The 18,568-nt window shown below is 45.5% G+C and overlaps 1 protein-coding gene across 4 annotated transcripts in view; it reads right to left on the minus strand.

Moving 5' to 3' along the window:
• The window catches only part of TTC28 (tetratricopeptide repeat domain 28), a 585,613-nt gene that overhangs the window by 559,233 nt on the left and 7,812 nt on the right, over positions 1-18,568 (minus strand). Inside the window, exon 1 of one of the 4 annotated variants that reach the window (XM_089775263.1) lies at positions 12,580-12,699. The exons of the other annotated variants lie outside the window; for them this stretch is intronic. The gene's annotated coding sequence lies outside the window, so the exon portion shown is untranslated. Of the gene's footprint in view, positions 1-12,579; positions 12,700-18,568 lie in introns of those variants that run through there. 4 annotated transcript variants of the gene reach the window in all.

The raw sequence follows: 18,568 nt of genomic DNA on the forward strand, positions 1-18,568 counted from the left end.
CTCATCTCAGTACAGTTCACTTTTTTTCTGATCAGTATCATTCCATGATTGAGCTAAATTGCTCACAAAGCTCCTTGATTATGTATTTCACTGTTTATCTAGTTTTGCCAATTAGAAATGTTGTTTTATTTCCAGTATTTGAATTGCGTGTACTGACGTTGGGGAGGCCATGCCTGTTTTTTTTTTGTGTGTGTATGTAACTTAATTTGGTATTCATTTTCAAACTCTATCTTGGAAACTCTAGTCCTGCAGAAATTTGTAATGTAGAATTCTGTCCTTTATCAAGTCTTTAATATTCTTATTAGAGTAGTCACTATTGATTTCCATAGGTCATGGCTACTTAATACGCAGTCTGCGGGCCACATGCAGCCTGTGGCCTGTTTGTTTGCAGCCCGCGGTGCATTTTGGGTTTACGCAGGGCTCAATACATGGCCTGCAGTTGGGATCCTTTGAACATGGCTTCCACTGGGAACATGCTCCACAATGGCCACGCATCTCCCAGGCAGGGTGAGCACTGAAAGATGCCAGTGGACGGGCTGACTGGAGAGGTACAGGGTGTCAGTGTTTCTAGCCCTCAGGGAAGAAGTGCTAGTAGTGCTGGGGCATTGTGGGAAATGCTTTGTATTCATGCCCATCAGTGTGAAAGAAGCTATCTACATATAGATTTGCATGTCTATGCAACCACACTTAAGTTGCAGTCCTCTATATGTGCTTTGAGTATCATTGTGGCTCCCAAGGCTTCCAAAGTTGAGTAGCCCTGCCCTACGTGCTCATAAAACATTTTACAAGAGTTCTGCAGGCTGTTAGTGTTAGCTCTTTAGTGTATTTGTATTACCAAGCAACTTTAAAGGACATTGGTGTTTTATAGAGTACACAGTATTTGCATATAAGTTAATGTCTGACTAACAGGCTTTTTTGGGGGCTAGGAGATTGACCTAGCAGATAATTTATGTAGCTAGTTTAAAAGTATCCCTTTCTTATAAGAAAGTTACTTAGGTTTTTGCTCCCTGTATAGAATGAGTATTGTGAAATACTGATTTGGATTTGGTGTACCTGCAGTGGCCTTTGCTTTGTACTAGTACAAACAGGGGACAGTGTGAATGAAAGAAACATGAAGTTGCCAGCATGTAGATATGTACTTTGTATAGCACAAATGCTATATGGTGATTGTTAGGGCTGCCAGATCTCATGAACCTTGCATGACACTAATTTTGGCAGATGACACACATTCAGGTTGGCTGCAGGAATAGTTTACAAGGGTTGGCAATAGTACAGTGGGTGCAGAGGAGGTGATGGTGGTGACAGAAAATGAGAGGTCCAGTAGCGGTCCTAGACACTCTTCTCAGCTAACTCCCTTAAGTCCACAAAAGAACCCCACAAGCCCACATATAGTCAGCTGATTGCCTGAGCACCTCTTCAAACTCAGTTATGTGACAGCCTCAATCATCTATTTGCTCCAATCTTTTCCCCGAATACAGTTTTGCCTAGTTGCCTTCCAGCTTCCCTGGGAGGTAGCAACAGCAATTCCCTCTCTGCATTTGGGAGATGGATTCATTTTCTTGACCCTCAGTAAGCCTATTTCCATATTAACTTACATCTCTTGCAGAAATGATTTCTACATTTTGTGATAGGCAAGGACAGGTCTGCTATCCATTTTGTGTCTGACTCTTGGGCCTTTCCACTGCTCAAAGGGTGTTTACAAAGGTCCTATCAGTCTCTGTAGTCTTTCTTTGTAGGGTAGCCAGGTGTCCGGTTTTGAACCAGACAGTCTGATGTTTGAGCTTTCTGTCTGGGAAACAAATTGAGAAAATACCGGACATATAAATGTCCGGTCTTTTCTAATTAAATAAGTGTTATTATTATCCTGAATATCAGTACGTAGTTGTGTACTGCCTGGCTGGTAGACACGCAACTACGCAGTACGAGGGGAGGTGGGGTGTAGGATGGAATCCCCGGGGCCTGACTCACCCATGCGTGAGATGGGCAGCGCCCTGGGATCTGAGTGCACCCAGGCCAACCCCGCTCCCCACTGGCCAGTTCTTCCCCCCCCCCCCACCCCCTGCTCCCTCCCTCCCAGCCAGCCCTTCTCCACCCCCATTTCCCCCATCCAGCCCTGCTTCCCCTGACTCCCTCCCAACCAGCCCTGCTCCCCATCAGCAGGTTCCCCCGATTTCCCCCAGCCAGCCCCACTCCCCCGACCTCCTCCCGGCCAGCCCTGCTCCCTGTTGGCCAGTTCCTTCCCCTCCCCCCGATCTCCCTTGGCTAGCCCTGCTCCCCCGACCCCCTTGTAACCAGCCCTGCTCCCCACCAGCTGGTTCCCCCTCGATTTCTCCTGCCAGCCCCGCTCCCACCGCGGCCGGTTCTCCCCCCAATCTGAGATCAAGTGTGTCCGGTATTTTTGTCGAAACCTTCTGGCAACCCTATTTCTTTGCCAGGTTAGAATAATAACCTCTCTCTGCCTGGAGGCTTGTCTTTTGAAAGGTTGCTCAATTCTAGAGACTTAAACAGCAATCTGGAAATCCCTTTCTTTGTTCCATTCATTAGGCCAGTGTTTCCCAGTTGGTGCTCCGGGGAACCCTGGGGTTCCGCGAAGCAAAACTAGGGGTTCCACGAGGAGCCGGCACTCCCCCAGCCCCTCTGAAAGAGAGAGAGCTGGCTAGCTAGCAGAGGCATGGGCAGCGAGTTGTATGGACTCATGGTGCCCATGCTCCACCAATATTTGGAACTGGAGCGGGCCCTGGCTCCCCTGCGCATCCGCCCACCCCGGTCCCAGAGCATCTCTCCCCCGTCCCCGTGCCCATCCCCGCTGTGCACAACCTTCACTGAGCTTCCCCTTGCTGGCTGCTGCTGCCCTGTGTGGCGTGCTCAAACCGGTAGGCGGGGAGACGCCCGGGCATAACGTAATATCACAGCCTGGGATTTTAAAACTGCTGGGTGCTGCGTTGCGCCATGTGGCTGAGTTGCAGGTTCGGAGTCTGGGGACGGAGCGCAGACTCCAGCCCCACAAAGTGGAAGGCAGAAGGTAATAAGGGGAAGGGCTGATAGAGGAAGGGGCTTGTGTGAAGGGGGAGGGGGAAGAGAGGGGAAGGCACCAAAAGGACAGGGTAGAGGAGAGACAAATACCAGGGGGCCAAGTGTAGACAAATGAGGAAAAAGGCAGGAGGGGAGGTGTCAGTGGGAGGAGGAAACAGGGTGATGCTGGGAGAGGAGAGGGAAAGGGCACTGGGGACTAGAGGGGGGAGGGGGAGGTGCTGGGAGAAGGCTTGAAAGAAGGGGTGGGCATGAGGAAGGCCGGGATGGAGCAAGTCATGTGTGAGGGCACAGGGGCATGAGAGGAACGGGGGCAGAGGGTGGTGAGGTGGTGGGCATCAGGGAAAAAGAGGGCAAAGGAGGTAAAGGCAGTGAGGGAAGGGGGAGGGAACAGGAGGGTGCAGGAGTAAGAGAAGGTGCAAGTGCCAGGGGATTCTGGTGGTGAAGCAGAAGGGCAGACACCTGCAGGGGAGGGACCAGCACCAGAGGAGAGACGCAGGGCAGGTTTGTAGAGGGAGGTGTTAGAAGAGGGGATGAGGAGGGGTAGCTCACATGATCAGATTGGGGCTACTGGAGGAGTGGGCACAGGGAGGAGAGAAGGGCTGGTGGAGGGGGAGGCAGGTTGCAGGAGGGCTGAGGGCTGTGAGAAGGGCAGGAGTCAGGACAGCAGAGATGGGTGAAGAGTTGGGAGGCAGCAGGCACAAGGGGAGCTGATGGAACAAGGGGAGGAGACATGGCAGCAGAGAGAAAAGGTAAAGATTTAAAAATATTTATTAATAACTTGGGTGCCACAGTGGCACATCCAAACAAGCCACATGAACTCAGTACTGGTGCACAACACAAAATTCATTTTGCTCATGCAAGGAAACTCTTAGGCTATGTCTACACTGGCGGATTCTTGTGCAAGAACACATCCACACTGCCATGTGCGAGCTGTGCTTTTGCACAAGAGCATCTATGGCAGCGTGGACGCTCTCTTGCCTGAGAAAGTGCTGATGGCCATTTTAGCCATTGGGCTTTCTTGCGCAAGAAATTCATGTTGCCTGTCTACACTTGCCTCTTGTGCAAGAACAGTTTATTCCTGAGCGGGAGCATCATAGTTCTTGTGCAAGAAGCCCTGATTTCATACATGAGAACGTCAGTGTACTTGCGCAAGAACAGACAGACACTGTAGACAGGAAGCAAGTTTTTGCGCAAGAGCAGCCACTTTGGCACAAGATCGTGCCAGTGTAGATACAGCCAAGGGGAGGGAGGGAGGGAGTGTAGCCAGACAGACCTCCCCCACCCCATCACATCCATCTTATTTGCCTCTCTGAGGTTCCTGAAGCATATAGGGCAGAGAAAGAGCAATAAAATCAGCATAGTCTATGCTGGCTCATCTGATCCTGAGAAGCTGAAAACATAGATATGAGGAGAGAACGATTAAGGCAATAAGCTGGCCTCGAGGCTGCGAGAAGTACCCGGCTGGCACCCATGTTGATACGAACACACAGTCCCTGGAAGAGGAATTTCCCACTGAGAAAAGAATGCCCAGTACTTCCAATTTAGTTATCTCTCTTACAAGTTTAAATTAAGTTCACAACTCCCTTGTAAGAACTGGTCTCACAAAAGACAGACCAGCACCATTTGGCATCACAGATAAGAAAGAGAAATACGTGACCCCATGGGTATAAAGATGGGTACAGCAGCACACTCACTTTTGAGTGTCATTCTACCCTCTACCTGCTGGTCGGGTTAGGTGTTTGACCTCCCGAGGTTCTATGGGGACGCCCACCTCATATTTTCGTCTTTCCTAGGAATTGAGGGACCGGCCCTGGCCTGACATGCTGGAGTCTAGAAGCACAGAAGGGGGTAAAAATTGTACCAGGATGTGGTCCTCTGTCTTAAGTTTACACAGACTAAGAGCTCTTTAAAGGTTAAGCTGTTACTTGGTACTATTATTTCTGTTTTTCCTATCTTTATCTTCTTTGTAACCATTTTTTAAGATCTATATTTTGCTAGCAGTTAAGAAATAGAACAATAGCCATTGCAGCCATATGATTTATAAGTTTCCTCAATAAACCTGTAACTGTTTAAGCTTTAACCTGACTCCTTCAGTTGCTGTAACAGAACCAAGCACAATTTAAAAACTTCAGCCGGTCTTAAGGGACAGATATAGGGAGAGCTTGGGCATTTGGATTTGTGTCACTCCCAGGTGGCAGATCCGTTGGGGCACTTCTCAGCCTCCCCCAGGCTGCCCGCTGCAAGCAATCACAGATTCTAGCAGCTAAAATCTGAAGTGTAATAAGCTCTCCCTGCAAACTTATTGTGGCACTCGTCAACCTCCTCCAGGTTGCCCGCTGCAAGGGACCCCGGTCTCAGCAGTTGAAGTCTCAGGTGTATAGCACACACACACAGCACTCACTGCCCTGACCGTCAGCTGACAGGGAGACAGGGGCAGGGAATCAGCGCTGGCTCAGCATGTCTTCATGGCTTGGGGGAAGGTGCAGGGAAATTGAGCTCAGCTGGGAGCAGAGTGGGGAGGTCCGGGGAGCTGGGCTGCAGGGTGGGTGTGTGTGTGCTTGACAAACGTAGGGGTTCCTTGAAATTCTGAAAAGCTGAAAAAGGTCCCTCGGCCAAATAAAATTGGGAAACATTGCTCGAGGCAGCTCAGCCATAAGCTGTTGTTTCCCCAACAGGGGAAGGGAGAGTGGCAGCATGCAGAGCCGCTTCTGGCTCCACTTCTTCCACGTGAGCCAGATCCAGTAAGAAGCCTCCGGGCTTTCTTCCCCGCCCAAAGTGGGAAACCAAGCCCTGTACTCCAGCCTCACAGAGGAGGGACCATGAGGCTGGGGCATCAGCATGGGCTCCCCACTGTGGGGGGAGGGGGAGGAAGGGGAGCTAAACTTCAGCTGCAGCCCACCTGCAAAGCATCTGAGGACTACTAGTGACCTGTGGACCCCAGTTTGAGAACCACTGGTCAAGAAGATACCATCAGAGTTGCTTATTTTTGCAGTTCTCAAACTGGTTTTGTGTTTCCAGAGCTAACATGCTTGTTAACAACAACAAAGTTTTAAATAAATAAATAAATATAGAGAGGTGAAAAATAACAGACTTCAGCCCTAATTCAGAAACAGTTGAAGTGATAATCTCTAGTCACTTTTAACAACAGTAGCTTCTTCTGCTGGTGTAGAAATAATATTTTCTTCCTTTGGACTAATTTTATGCCAAACTGAGAAATCACTTGGGACCTGAAAAAGCAGGAAAGCTCGTTTTTCTTTTCTAGATTATGAACCAAGAGGAAAATGAAGATATAAAACTGAGTTAGCTGCAGAAGCCAAAAATTACATTTCTCATATTGACCTAAATGACATGGTAGCTTTTAATTTGTGTGTGTGTGTGTGTGTGTGTGTGTGTGTGTGTGTGTGTGTGTGTGTATGTGTGTGTGTGTGTGTGTGTATATATATATATAATATAATTAATTTATCTATTTTAGTTTAAAATAATTTTAACAAAAACAAACCTGATTTAAAAACCTGAATGCATAACTAAATTCAAAAATTCATATATTTGTTTTGTTAAAATATTACATGCTTGTTGTTGAAGAAGAATCCAGACTATATAATGCTGTTGTTTTAGTTAAAAAAAAACAATTTATATGTATGATGATGTTCTTCTCCTACAGCATGCCAAGAAAATCCGCCAAACATTAATGATCAACCTGTAGAACTGGAGATAGTTCACTTTCCAATGACTGCATAAATATCTGCTTCAATTACCTTTGGTAAATGAAATACTCAAGTAATCATTCATTTTCTCATATAACTATAAAACTAATCTTAAAAGTTTTCAAAATCAATCACTTTAAAAATATGTAGTGTGCACCTTCTAAAAATGAAACCAACATCTGTCTCTGAGTTGTGAAGAATATGAATTAAGGTTTTAACAATCAACAATAATGTACTTTTATGTAGAAAACCGTGATTAAATTGAGTCCTCCTGACTAGTGATTTAAATCAAATTGATTTGAATCAAATCCACCCCGGTGTGCACTAAGTGCCTTGCCAGGGTGGACTCCTCCGGAATTACAGCACAGAGAGCTGATTTACTGCGCTGTAACTTGCCAGTATAATCTTGTCCTTAATTAACTCTGTTTTGCATTGACAGAGCAACCTTTTATCCAAAGTACCTCAACAAACTTTTAAAAGATTAAGGACAACAAACATCCTGTGAGAGAAGCAAGTGTCATTTGTCACATTACCGAATTGGAGGGAAGCAGCCAGATCCCTGCTGCACCCCTAGGTGGGGGTGTTGGCCCTGGAAATTGGTATAAAAGGGAGTCATGTGGGGTATTGAATGGGAGCTTATTGTTTGCTGATCTTATGTACGCTATTTATGTGAGTGTATAATGTCTGTGTGTGTAGGTAGGAATCTGTAATCTGTGTGGAAGCTGAATATTTCTCTGAATGTGGTTAAGCATTGCTATGGACAGGCTGATTAGCCAGGCCCTATGGGAGAATGGCACTTGATGGGCCAAGGACACACCCAAAGAATGGGGGCTGTCACCTGAGAGCAGCCAGCAGGAAACAGAGATTGGCCTCTGACCAGGTGACCTGCTGCATACAAGAAGGGGCCAGGAAGAAGGTATAAAGAGGCCATGTGGTCGAGGCCATTTTGTTCTCAGCTCAGCACTTCATCCCAGAGGCAGCATTGCAGGGATCAAAGAGCCCGGAAGACCTGTGAACCCATCCTGATGCTAGGATGTGCAACAAGAACTTTTAAACCAGCAGCTGTAACATCTCTGCTAGAGCCTGCATCGAGAACTGGTAGATTCGGTGCATGTAACGTAATATTCTTTAAGAACCTGACTCTCATGCTTTTCTTTCTTGTGACAATAAACCTTTAGTTTTAGATTCTAAAGGATTGGCCCAGCGTGATTTGTGGGTAAGATCCAGAGGGTAAATTGACCAGGGATCTGTGGCTGGTTTCTTGGAACCAGACAGAACTTGTTCGGGGTAGGTGGGATTGGGTGCTAGGACCCCCCACCTGTGTATGAGGCCCGGGGCCATCTGAGGCACGGATATTGCTGGGGTGTCGGAGGGGTTTTGCTCGGGAGGCTTCAGGCAGGCAGCTGAAGTGCTCTGTGAGACTGGTTTGTGGCCTATTTGGAGAGGTCACCAGTCTGGGGGCTGTAAGGAGCCCCGGATTTGAGCTATTCGCCCTGAGCGGACGCCCTCAGCTGTGCCCAGACACCGCCCAGTCTGTCACATCATTAGACTCATTTTACAGAAAACAGCGAGACAGTGATTCTTGCTCCAAAGTTCACAGCAAGGAATAGAATCCAGGCATCCTTACTTCTGTTCCCCATTACATGGCTTTTGTGTCATATACTGTACACCTGAATAATCATAAGCAAAAATTAGATTAATGATAAGGGAAACTATTTTGATAGATTCTGGTATATGTTAAAATTTAATCCCTGCTGTCTGGAGAACTACTTATAGCAGCAAAATGTCATCTAGTGCATGACAAAAACAGACCAAAGCTAAGTAATTCTAATACCAAAATCATGAATAAGAGAGCATTATTACCACCACTGGTGGTTCTGTGACAAGTATTCATTACAAAACCATTCCTTTTTACTATCTGCAGCTAGCGTTCTTCAGTCATTATTGAGGAGCCAGTTAATAACCCCTATATTTTCCAGCCCAATACATTCCATTATAAAGGGTTCTTGCAATGTTGACGTTCACACTCCATTCTCTATAGCAATGCTTTTCTGGTCAGATCTAGTTAAACTTAAAAACTTCCATTTCCATTCTCTCATTTGCATTCCTCAGGAAAAGTGTGGTAAAAGGAGGAAAAAAAACTAATGAGTCTTCTATGGTCAGGCACATGACAGTGCCAAAGTTCCAGCACCACCACCAGCAGACTGTATTGAGAACTTGGAACTGTCAGAGCAGAGGTAGTGGAGGAGCAGAAAAGTAAGAATAAGGCAAAGCAAAGGGCAGCCCTCTTTCCCCCAGCTCCAAGGCTAGGAAGGGGAGAGAAAAAAATGGCACAAGCTCCCTCCTACTAGCACCCTTTGAATCCAGCACCTGGAGCCAGCAGGCAGTTTTACCTCTAGACATAATACATGGGGCAGGAGCTTCCCTAACTTCCTCCAAGCATCTGAAGAAGTAGATTGTGCCCATGAAAGCTCATAATTTTATATGGGCTTATATGAGAGAGAGAAAAAAACATACATTTGTTAGTCTCTAAGATGCCACAGGACAGCTTGTTGTTTTTAAAGTTAAAGACTAACACAGCTATCGGTCTGAGACTATGTTAGAGGAACAGTTAGCTTCCAAAGTCAAGAACTTAAATAGGATTTTATGAAGACTGAATATTTACGGAAATGGAAGATAATAAAGTAAGAGTGCTTGCAGGCAAAAAGGTTTGACTTTCAGAGCAGCCTTACAAAAATTCCTACCAGGAAGCAGGGTCTGCTCAAAATCTAGCAACACTAGTGACAAGGTATCATATAGCAAATCCAATTAAACAATACAAAAATATATAAAAAACACTTTTTAAAAAGACAATCTTTCTAAAAGCACACCAAAAGACTCAAAATAATAAAAAAGTGCACCACCAAGTCAAAAATAAAGTTTTAAGCTAGCAATGTAAGAGAAAGATTGTGGATACCTAAGTACGTTCACGGTAGTTGCTAACTGTTAGTCATCCAATCTTTTTCCTACATTGCTAGCTTAAAACTTTATTTTTGACTTTTGAGTACACTTTTTTATTATTTTGAGTCTTTTGCTGCGCTTTTTCGAAATATTGTCTTTTTAAAGTGTTTTTTCATATTTTTTTAAAATTTTTTGTCGTTTTGATCTTAAAGTGGTCAGCTAGTGCAGCAGTCTTTTGTTGCGGCTGGCGGGGTGCCCCATGCCGGTCCCTGCACCCCCTTGGCCTGCCCACATGGGCGGCCCACACACGGCTTGCAGGCACACATGCAGCCCCTTGCGGGGTTTGTTTGGGGCTCTGCCTGTGCCAAAGGGGAGGGCCTGCCTGGCTCGCCCACAGTGGCAGTCGCATGCCAGGGACCAGGGCTGAAGGGCATGGGCTGGGCAGGGGCAGGAGGGCACATGGGAAGTTGGGGTGGGGGGGTTGGATGTTCCTGCTCCTCTGTGGTTTCCCATTCCTCTTTGATCTGCACCGGTGCAGCTGCCACTGGCTCCCTGCTTGTGACATGCGAGGACTGCGGCTGTCCTATGTAGCAGTGCTGGGCTGTTGCCGTCTCCTTTAAAGGGACCAGCATTGCTGGGAGTTGGGAGGAGGGAGGCAAAGCATGCCTGCCATGTCAGCCACAGCGTCAGCACCTTCCTACAAGTGGAGCTGCACTGCGCAGCACTCAGGCAGGCCACACCAGCGCATGCATGGGAGCTGCCGGGCAGCAGGGGGGGACGGGCGGCAGCAAGAGGCGGTGGCAGAGCATACCTGGTGCATTGGCCACTGCAGCAGTATCTCCCCACAAGTGAAGCCGCATGGCACTGCACTGAGCCAGGCCATACAGGCACATGCACAGGAGTGTGTGTGAAAGTTGAAAATCCCATGACAGACAGACAAGAACGGTGGCCGTTTAATAGAAAGATTGTCTAAAAAACAGGATAGCAAGAACTAGACATGATACACAAATCAGGAAACACCACTGCATAGATAGAATGCTCAATTTCTCGAAGAGCTCTGACTCACGTACCTGAAAAGCAGGGATGTGGACACATATCCAAGTACACTGCTAGTACACTGCTAACCAATGAGCATGGGCTCCTTGGTTAACTCTCTCAGTTACATGCATCCCCCACCCCCGCTGCCTCTGTAACAGAGGCAGCAGTGGGGGGCAGGCAAGGAGGGAAATGGGAGCCAATACTGACAGGAAACTGGCTCTCCCATAGCACCAGTTCCCACCTTTCCTCCCATGTGTAAACGTGTAACCACCAAAAAAAATAGCAGTTACTCATTTGCACAAATGAACGCATTTTAACATCCCTACTGAGAACTGAACTTTCTGTTCATACTCCATCTCAAATGCAGCTATAATACAGGTCTTCAAATAAATACCCCCAATATAGATCAAATGTTGCTGTCAAGTCCATTATTAAAACTGAAATACCATCAAAATCATTTAACACCTTCACAAAAAATCCTAATACTTACCATGTAGGAGAGTTACATATTTTACATTTACTGAAATATTTCCCAAGATATTCACTAAAGCATCAGAAAAAGCATAATATGAAAGGGAAAAGCCAACCAGGGAAAACTAGCATTACAGAAGGGCACTGAAAAACTGTACAGTGACATTTACTCACCCTAAATATATGTTACCAAAACCAACTCAAATATATCATTAAAAGTAACACACTCTGAAGAATTACTCTGCAGTATATCATACTATCCAGTTTCCCCACCAAGATAATTACTAGATTTTTCTAATGTTTTCATTTCTTCACCTCAATTGGAAAGGACTGCTTTTATAAAAAGCCTTGCGTTTTCCTATTCCAAACTATGCAAGAAAGTCCAGTGACAAAAGTCCAAGAACAAACAAGCAACCTAGAGCCTCTCCCAACAACTTCCATACTCTTTGCAGCCAACACATTTTCTACAGCCATTTCTCTGCTTCTGGGCTGACATCAAATCTTGCACACACATTCTTAACCCTCTCAAAGTATGGCTAGAGTGCGGGGGAGGAGGGTGGGGCATGTTTCAGGATACCGTTCTGCCATGCCCAAGGAACGCATTTGCTATTCTGCTTTTTTTTGCGGAAGAGCAAACACACTCTTTTGGAAGCCCCTGTGTTCCTCATTCCACGGCAAAGAAGGGGGCTTTTGAAAGAGGGGCTTTTTTCCAAAATTTGGCCCAGTCTAGATGGGCCCTGGTCTTCCTGCAGGTCCCGGCCCCAACTGCCAGAACAGGGCCCCACCCCCCAATGGCTCCACCAAAACACAACCTCAGCCAGCTCTAGCCTGGAGCAGCCACCTGCCACCCACTCACCTTCCTGCAAAGTAAGTGGATGGGCAGAGAATTTCTTGTGCATGGCCGCGCAGGCGCACACCTTAGCAGGAACTAAGGCTGGCCACCCTATTCCTGGGGAGGCTTCACTGCGGGCTCTGCAGTATAAAGCTTATTTTAAATGTATACCGCAGAACCCCACAGCATGTAAACACTGAGATTTTCAGCTGTTACATGGTTACCTATTTAACCGATTTTTAATTTCCTTCATATACAGACATACCAAAACACCCAAAAGTTACCCTTTTTCTGTCTTGAGAATAGGATCAATCAGATCTTAAAGATATCACACGCTCTCTGCAAGTTCATTCCCAAAAAGCATAAGGTGTTGGAACTATTTTTATAAAAATATAAATACCTTAAATCAGAAGAAATACTTAAAACAGAAAGCCCTACCCATCAATTACAGGTCTGTATTACTTTGAAAGAAAAAAAATATTTTGAAAGTGGATTTTTAGATTGGGACACTCATTTGAAAATAACTTTTTCCTTAATGATTAAAAATCAGAACCAACAAACCTTAGCTTTCTTCTTCTTTTTTTTTTAAAGGTTTCTATGAGAGGACACTCTCTAAAGTTGAGTAGAAAACTTCTGTCAACATATTTTGGAATCAGAAAATCCAGTTTCTGCAAAAATCAAAACTATGTTGGAAAAATCAAAATGACATTTTTGTTTCATGACAGGTTAACTTGAATTGAAAAGTTTTGGTCTGCTGAATTTAATCTAATGTCTAATTTCAAGTCAGTTTGATATTAACCTTTGCTTGCCTGAGGCCTCATGCCTCCCAGTATCCTGTCTGGTAAAAACTCTCAGGCAGTACTACCTCTCCCATGCGGGACTATCAGAAAGTCGACCATGCAAGATTGAATTTAACGGTTACTCTTTGTGAAAGCAGGAGTGCAGAAATTGACTTTAACGGCCTTTTAAGTTGACAGAATGGCTTGGTAGTGCAAAAATCATCCTAATGCAGCAAAGTCTGACCTAAACTTCCAGCGTAAACCAAGCGTAAGTCTCTGTCTACAGTTCAGTTCCACTGGTTAACAATACTGAGAGTTCTAGTGTAAAAAAGCCAAAACCTCAAACTTGGTTCTTTAAGTACTATGTCAATTACACATACTGAATAAGGTTAAATAATATGATGCTTACAATTCCAACAATAGCCTACAGTCCCTGGAGAATCACGCTGAATTGCTTTTTTTGTTTTTTTCTCACTCATGTGCCATGAAAAATAAAAGTCATATAGACCAATTTCTACACCTGGTAACAGCTGTGAAGTCCCTCTATCTAATTATTCCTGTGTAACAATCTTAAGTAGGAGTGCATCTGCACTGCACCATTATTTCGAGATAACTCACGTCATTTCAAAATAACGCAAGCATCTACACAGCCATTCTGTTATTTCAAAATAATTTCAAAATAACAAGCGGCTTATTCCAAAATCTGTAAACCTCATTCTATGAGGAATAACACTTGTTCTGAAATAGCTATTATGAAATAAGGCGTGTGTAGAGGCTCCACTGCTGCTATTTCAAAATAGCCCTTCCCCCGGGCCATTCTAAGTTATTCCTCCCCAGTGCTTCCTGGGGCTCTAAATCGAGATAGCACATCTACATTCGAGAAGCCTGCCTCAGACTAATTTTGAGGCTTACCTGCAGCGTAGATGTGCTATTTAACAATGAACTATTCTCGAATAACTTATTTTGAAATAGCCGTGCAGTGTAGAGGCACCTTAAAAAGAACAGTCAAATCCTGCTTTAAACACTATCGTCACCAAGTATAAAAAACCAGCAACACTAGTAGTATAAAAAAACTAGTAGCACTTTATAGACTAACAAAACATGTAGATGGTATCATGAGCTTTCATGGGCACAGCCCACTTCTTCAGATGACCGGTATAACTCACCACAAATAGGAAAAAAGATTTGAGTCCAGAGTCATTTTTATTATTTCTTTTCAGACAATCACATTCTTTTAATTCAGTTACATTCAACAACACAACTTTAGGTCACATAATCAATGCCTGATTATTAATATATTGTTTCAAGTTTAATTACTGAAAATAACTGATAGGTTTAAGCAATGTGACGTAAGCTGTGGGAAAACCTCTATGCTTAATGCTTGTCTCCACAAATACAATTTGTGGCAAGTAGGGATGTCGATACCTCACATGGCCTGCCACTCACTAAAGATCAGGGATGTTAGCTATTGGGTAATTGAATTGTCATGTAACCACATGAAATTTTAGCAGTTACATGACTATTTGATAGTCTCCAGCGGCAGGGGCAGCAACCAATGCACTCCTGGTCTCAGTGCTGGGGAGGCCCCTGCCACTCCGCACTGCTGCTTCTATATTATCAGAGACAGGGTGGCAGGCAGAGCCAATGCAGGCGAAGCTGATACACAGGCAGCAGTGCAGAGTGGTAGAAGCCCCTGTTCATGAGGGAGGGTCTGAGCTCCCCATGGACAGAGGCTGCTCCATGGAATGAGGGGCAGCCTGGCAGGCCCACACTCTCTTTAGACAGAGGCTGTTATACATCTCACGGAGAAATCTCTGTCCACAGGGAGCTCAGACCCCCAAAGACAGGAGCTGCTTCAGTGATAGACGCAGCAGCGCGGAGGTTGGGGGGGGGGGGGGCAGGTGGCACAATGGAGCAGGTGCTTGGGGGAAACAAGCTTTTAAACCAGATCCCCCCACACCAGCTCCAGCCTGCCCCCCCTTTGCTGCATCTGTAGGAGGCAGCAAAGGGGAGAGCAGGTGGATCCGCACAGCTGGCACACTCAGGGAACTGGCGTGAAAGCTGGCTCCTGACACGTATTGGCTCCAGCTTGCCACCCTTGGTGCTACTGCCATTCTATCAGGGGCAGCAGTGCAGGGCTGTGGATCCAGTGCTCATAGGAAGCCTACTTAAAGCCAACTCCTCACAGGAATCAGCTCACCCACCCCTCTGTCTCAGATACAGTGGCTGCAAAGGGGAGGAGAAATGCATGTGGTCAACTAGACTAACCAATAAGCCTCGGCTTATAGGTTAATCATATACTCGACTACACGTTGACATCCCTACTAAAGATATGTCTACACAGCAAAGAAAAACTCACAGCTGGCTCATGCCAGCTGCCTTGGGCTCACAGGGCTTGGGCTCTAAGGCAGTTTCACTGCTGCATAGACTTCCAGGCTCTGGATTCTGGCTAGGCTCTAGGACCCAGCAGACTGGGAAGGTCCCAGAACAAAAAGCTGCTGTCTGAGCTCTGAAATCTACAAAGCAAGGAAACAGCAACACCGCCTAAGTCAGCTGGCATAGCCAGCCACAGGTTTCTCTTTGCTGCACAGACCCCAAAGGTCTGTTTGGTGCCTACTGCTGAGCACCGGCAGTTCTGTAGAGCTCCTTCTTCTACTCTCATTTCAAGAGTAGATCAAAAAGCACACTAGGAAACTTTTGTAGATAGGGAGTATGGTCAATGCTGACACACATTTGGCAGCAGGCTAATGTGAGGTACATTTACACCCAAACTTGTGGCAAGCAAAATATGTAACCAAGTCCTTAGCTTGTGTGTCTTTGTGCATTTAAGGCTTTTTCATATCCTTCTTCATATTTGGAGCATGATAACAAATCTAACCAATAATGGCTAAACAGATGAGGAGGTAGGAAGGTAAAACTGTGGTTAAAAATGTAACCATATAACCACTAAAAATCATTGCAGTTACAGAAGCAGCAGCGCACAGTGGAAGGGGGGGCTCCTCTGGAATAGGGCTAGAGTGCACTGGCTGTAGACCCAAACCCTGGAGACTATAGAATAGTCAAGTATCCAATTAAGAATTAAGAATTCATAAGGTTAATCGACTATTCAATTAACCAATATTTAACATCCCTAGCCCAAACTCCTCATGATTGCATGCCTATATGTTTACATTGACTTGGAAGATGTAAGAGACAGGAGGCATCCACCTATGTATCTTTCCCTCCAGTACATAAGAAATCATCTGTCATTACTCAACAGCATATCCATTTATCAGCGATCTTAACAGAAAGAATCCTGAGGATAGCCCCACTAAAACTTGCTGAGCACTAGTAGGGCCAAATGGAAGTATAAAAAAAGACATGTACTCTAAGGATTTTTGAGGAATGATTTAGTTGGGGTTGGTCCTGCTTTTAGCAGGGGATTGGACTCAATGACCTCCTGAGGTCTCTGCCAACCTTTTATTCTATGACTCCCAAGAGAAATGCAAGGGACCAGCATGAACCACTGCTAGAGGAGTTCAGAAAGGGCAGAAAAGTGTAGACATCCATGCTGCAGCTGCTTAAGTAGCAGACCCAGCACTTGAACCAACTGTTGACCAAGAAGTATCAAGGACATCACTTCAGTCTACACTAAAGCATAACCAATATAAGGATCATACATCCTCTATCATATTACAGGCAGTCCCCGGGTTACATCAATCCAACTTACGTCGGATCCCTAGTTACAAATGGGGGAGGGGACGCAGCTAGTGTGGGGTGCCTCCCCCACTGTTGCTGCCTCCAGCGGTGCGGGGGGTGCTTCCCCCCAGCAGAGAAGGGAGACACGGAGCTAGCACCCCCCCTCCAGCAGACCAGGGAGATGCGGAGCGGCTTTTCTCGCCGTGGAGGACGCGGGTCTGCTGGGGTGAACAAGACACCAGCCGAAAGGGGGCACCCCAGAGCGGAAAAATTAATTTCCTAGGGAACAGTAGGAGCAGCAGGCAGTGAGACCCATTGTGTTACAGTCCCCATCTTCGGAGCAACAGCTCTTTCCCTCTTCAGCACTAGAGCTGCAAGTATCTTGTTAGCATCACTTGAAATTAACAAGTCCCTTCCAGCCTGGAAGAGGTGAAGCTGAAAAATTACCCAGTGGTGTGGGTGGCAAGAATGGGGAGGAGCAGGGCAGAAGGGAAGAGGGGATAAGCCCCAACCCCACACCCTGGCTGGAGCAGAGCAGGGTAATCCCCGATGGGTCTGGTTGCAAAGTGGGTGAGTGGACAATGAGGACCCACCTGTGGCTAAACTCCTGTTCCCAACACAGAATTTTTCTTTAAAATTAATCCTGTGGATAAATTCACAAACACACTTCACAGGAAGGGATTTCCATTTTCTGCTCAGCAGAATACAACAACAGCTTTGACTGTATCAATACTTCACTGTGCTCTCCAATGACTATCGATTACACTTAATACCCATTTCACTGAACCATCTGTAGCAAATTCTATTTGGAACAGTAATATGCATTGAATAAACTCTTTTTAGTTATAAAAAACAAAGATTCTGACTATTAAATGAATAACTGGGATCTTTCAGGTACCCCAAAAGGAAGATTTGGATATAGCATGAAATACTGAAACATAGGATCAATTTTTAATTAAAATATCAACCAAAAAAACCTTCATATCAAAACAGTATGTGTTTTTCTTAGAATAAGGAAGTTGTATGAGAATCAAGGTCTTTTCCACCTAACGCCAATTCCCCGTCCCCCCAAAATATGTACCAGTTCCGACTTACATACAAATTCAACTTAAGAACAAACCTACAGTCCCTATCTTGTACGTAACCTGGGGACTGGATATAGTTTCCTCTATATCCTGTGGTGAAATGCGTGCACACGTGTGTACTTTCCCTGTGTGCTGTCCAAACTCTACACAGATAGTTGGCTCAGCTGACCTAAAGCAAACTGCCCAAGCACTATAAGATCTGTTAATGAACAAGAAAAGCCAGCCAGGTTTATTGTTGGCGAAGCACAGTCATATCATCTGGTAGACTCTAAGGATACGTCTAGACTACATGTCTCTGGCGACAGAGGCATGTAGATTAGACTACCCAGCATAGGAAAATGAAGCGGCGATTTAAATAATTGCTGCTTCATTTAAATTTATATGGCTGCCGCGCTGAGCCGATCAGCTGTTTGTCGGCTCAGCGCGGTAATCTGGACGCTCCGCGGTCGACATCAAAGGCATTTGTCGACCTCCCAGGTATGCCTCCTGGGATGAGGCATACCTGGGAGGTCGACAAATGCCTTTGATGTCGACCGCGGAGCGTCCAGACTACCGTGCTGAGCCGACAAACAGCTGATCGGCTCAGCGCGGCAGCCATGTAAATTTAAATGAAGCGGCGATTATTTAAATCGCCGCTTCATTTACGTATGCCGGGTAGTCTAATCTACATGCCTGTCACCAGAGGCTTGTAGTCTAGACATACCCTAAGAAGACAGTAAGACGTGTGTCTGTGACAGTGGCAATAGCTCAGACAGTGGTAGGGCTGTCCACTGCTTTCTAGACTGGACAAATATACTCTCTCTGAAATATGTATTTATACACTGATATAAATAAATTACACACCATCATCCTGACCTTATTTGAGAGCAGTGTGATTCTATTATTCCGGAGGGGAATATTTTTGTACCGTTCTTGATATTGGGATATTCTGATACCACTTGATATTGGGATGTATTAGCATGAGTACTCTGTACTTAACACTTCTTAGGTTATGTGTATCTCTGTAGT

The sequence above is a fragment of the Pelodiscus sinensis genome, chromosome Z, assembly GCF_052426305.1.
Source record: "Pelodiscus sinensis isolate ZL-2025 chromosome Z, ASM5242630v1, whole genome shotgun sequence".
In the NCBI taxonomy this organism is placed as follows: domain Eukaryota; kingdom Metazoa; phylum Chordata; order Testudines; family Trionychidae; genus Pelodiscus; species Pelodiscus sinensis.